Source organism: Eschrichtius robustus, chromosome 1 (assembly GCF_028021215.1).
Source record: "Eschrichtius robustus isolate mEscRob2 chromosome 1, mEscRob2.pri, whole genome shotgun sequence".
Classification (NCBI taxonomy): Eukaryota; Metazoa; Chordata; class Mammalia; order Artiodactyla; family Eschrichtiidae; genus Eschrichtius; species Eschrichtius robustus.
Genome location: NC_090824.1, coordinates 19,989,705 through 19,993,601, shown reverse-complemented (window position 1 = coordinate 19,993,601; position 3,897 = coordinate 19,989,705). Strand labels below are relative to the sequence as shown.

The 3,897-nt window shown below is 35.1% G+C and overlaps 1 pseudogene; it reads right to left on the bottom strand.

Moving 5' to 3' along the window:
• Positions 1 to 593: 593 nt before the first annotated feature.
• LOC137773143 (large ribosomal subunit protein uL6-like) lies at positions 594 to 1,175 on the bottom strand (annotated as a pseudogene).
• Positions 1,176 to 3,897: the final 2,722 nt, after the last annotated feature.

Genomic DNA, 3,897 nt, shown 5'->3' with positions numbered 1-3,897 from the left:
ACATCTCTGTATGAATCATTATCAAGCAGACTTTGTCACACATTTGAAGTAGTATCACATTTTAAAAAATGTTATGCCATGTAAAATAGATAGCTAGTGGGAAGCAGCCGCATAGCACAGGGAGATCACCTCGGTGCTTTGTGACCACCTAGAGGGGTGGGATAGGGAGGGTGGGAGGGAGATAGATGCAAGACGGAAGAGATATGGGAATATATGTATATGTATAGCTGATTCACTTTGTTACAAAGCAGAAACTAACACACCATTGTAAAGCAATTATACTCCAATAAAGATGTTAAAAATAAATAAATAAATAAAATGTTATGCCAACTGGTGATTGAGCATGTGATTGCACAAAGCCAGCTTAGTCACTGGATATTTTTGCTCCCTGAAATGACCTTTCTAATCTTTAGAGCAGAACTTTTGCCTCAGGGTGTGTTTAATAATATATTAAGCATTAAATATATGAGCATAGCATAAACACATTAGTATTTTTTTTCAATACATGGCTTTTTTGCATCTTTAAAATATCACAAATAAGTCTGAGGAATTATCTGGCGTCTTGCTGTTTCTGTAGCTGGAAAACTTAGATTTTATTTATAACCCTGCTGAACTGTTCCGTTTTCAGAAATGTAGATACCATCCAAATTTTTTCTGATATCTTTGCTTTTAACCGTTGGGGTTTGCTGAATCAAAGCAGTTAAATTTGATAGAAGTTCAGTGTTGTTTCCTTCAAGAATTAACTCATCTTAAAAAAAAAAAAATCAACTCATCTTTTTGGGCATGAGATACCGAACAAGCAACCCCTGGCTTCATCCAAGTCCAGTAGATGTATTTTTTGCCAAAGAAATTTTGGATTTCAACAAGATACCCATTCTCCCGAAGAACGACATTGACGGTGAAATCGGCATGCACAGACCTCATCTTAGAATAGACCAACACCCTTGGTCATGTTCTGTACATGACTACAGGTAGTGCAGATGGAAACGAGTTGCTTTCTATTTCCCCACCCTTTGTAACCCGGAGCCTCTTCTTTTTCTTTCCAAGGAGATTGAGTTCTACATTGATGTGACTGAAGTCCTTCCACAGCGTGCCTCTGGAACTGTGCATCCCTTCAGAGTGATGTTGACATCATCTGGAATGTGGACAGTCTTAATGCTGAGAACAGTCTTCATTCTTGCAAAAGATGCAACAAAGAATCACATTCATATTTTTTAACTGCCCTGAATTCCATATTCTTATGTACCTGTACTCATTTCCTTGTCAAAGAAATATAATTTATTTAATATATATAGTTTCTTGTTATTTTGCCATGTGTGTCTTTCCACACAGAAAATATTTTGTTACCTAATTTTTAATTGGTAGTATCTCAATAGCTACTTTCAAATACTTTCAGACTCTCTTAATCCTAGACTTGTAAGAGTTTCTTAAGCTGTTATAAATAGAAAAATATATACAGCTGGATATTAAATCTGAAGCTATCATAGCCCTATGGGTAGAGGCATAGTTAAAAGTGAGTGACATGAAAAGTAACTTAAGTAGCATCATGAACTGTTCAAATTTAATAGGGGACAGATTCAAGAAGGATTTTTTTTTCCCCTCAAATCATGCTCAATACATTAGGTGTTATTCACTAAAATCTCAATTAGATGCATAGACTGAGTACTGTGGGGCTGCCCAGATCAATTGCGTGTATGTCGATCACTGAGCAACAATCAATAAAGCAATCAAAGTTGAAATATATTCTGCTTACAGTTTCTTGTTTCCAGTATGCTAGGAAGTAACTGTAATCGCTATTCCCTTTAGCTCTGCCACTTGGAAGACTGACAGAGGAACAGCCCTTCAGGAGGAAATGTTCTCCTCATTGGATAAATTGATGAGTGGGTACTTGAAACTTAGGGCTGTAAGATTGAGGAAATCTGATCAATCCTGTACCAATGATATACACGAATATTCAAAAGTTATGATGTTGGCCTCTCCAAAGAATGTCAAAAAGTTTGCAGCTGTCACTCAGATTGAAAAGGTATCATGAAATGGGGTTACTATACCCCAAATTCTTCATCTTAATTCAAACCAAGGTATAGAATTATTTGGTATCAGTATTTAAAATGGTCATAATGATTGTAGCAGGCAGTGGAATGCCACAATGATTTCCCACCTTCTGGTACCCAGGAATTTGTGAAATCTTTTCTTGACTATAAGGTGGGACCAGTGAGTTGATTCTAACCAATAGGATATAGCAAAGGCAAAAGAATGTCACACTTTTGATTAGGTTATTTTATACAGCAAAGGTGATGGGAAATCACCCCCATGATTATTTTATGAAGCAAACATACATGTTGTAAACTTCCTATTGAAAGGGTCACATGGCAAGGAATGGAGGGTAGCATAGAGGACCTGGCAGTTAGCAAAAATGTGGAGACCTGAGTCCAATAATTTCAAGAAGTTGAATTTTGCCAGCAGCCTGAGAGGACTACAAAGCAGGTCTCAATTTGAGCATCTAGATGAGCACTTAGCCCAGCTAACACTTTGATTGCAGCTTTGTGAGACCCTGAGCAGAGGAGTCAGATAAATTGTGCTTGGACCTCGACCCGTGGAAAACATGAAAAAATAAATGTGTGTTGTTTTAAGCCTCTAAGTTTGTTATATATCATTATTATATTTTTATTATTTATGACATTGAACACACATACAATAACAGAGGAATAATTTCCACTTATATTGTTGATGGCAAATATTTCTGATAAAATAGTGCTGTAACATCATTAGCAAGTATTTATGAATGGTAAATTTGCTGTATGAAATTTCTCCTTTAGATGAGTTATGTATTTAACTGAGAGGGCATGCATTGCATAGTGCTTAAGAACATGAGTTCTACATTCCTGGGATCAAATCTCAGTTCTTCTACTTTCTAGCTGTGTTATCTTGAGCAATTCATGCAAGCTCTCTGAGCTTCAGTTATCTCATCTGAAAAAAAAAGGATAATAATTGCATATATCTCACAGGCTTGCTATGAAGACTGAATGAGTAAAAATCATGCCATTTATATTTGTTAAATTATTGAAATAAAGATTTTGGTTTTATCCACTATAACTATACTGTAAAGTGTATTTCTGTCAAAATAATCTTCAAAAGTGAAATAAATAACTCTACCCATTGTACCTAGAATTAATGTCAGGAATAGTCAGACTATGAAACAAGTGAACAAAAAAATTGCAGATGCCCCAAATTGAAAGAAAATGAATTCAATGACAGAGCAAAAAGAACATTGAGAAATAGTCACAGATTCATAGCAGATAATCTCAACAGATTATAGAAGTCAGAGAAGGAGAGAGCATGTAGAACTTGCTTTCAGAGAAAATTTGTTACCTCTAGGTGAAACAAAGTTCTAATGATAAAAGTTTTGATTAAAAACAGCTGTAAAAAAAGGAAACTTTATTTAAGAAGGATATGTAAAGAGTAGCGAGAAGAACTAGTAAAGAAATCATTATGCTAACTGTAAATTTTAAGACAGGCTAAAGTCATTAAAACGCACTAAGGAAAGAATGACAAAGAGTGGCTCACCCAGGAACATATTTCACAAAGGTAGAACAGAGACCATACTCACTTATTCCTTGCTGGAAAATTACTATTAACTTCTATATGATGTCACATCAGTGGTGTAAACTAAGTTTACTGATATTTTGTGTTTCTAGTTTTTATATAAATAGCAAATCTGTATATGAGTCCATCCAATATATAATCTGATTCCAGCAAATGTGTTTTATTGGATTCTCAGTTAACTGATTCAATTTATCCTTGAAATCATGTTGCTCAATGGATTAGCCCATGGTTAATTTTCCTTAGACTTCTCTCTCAGGCATAAATATTTTTATTCAAGGTCCTTGTAGCCGAAGT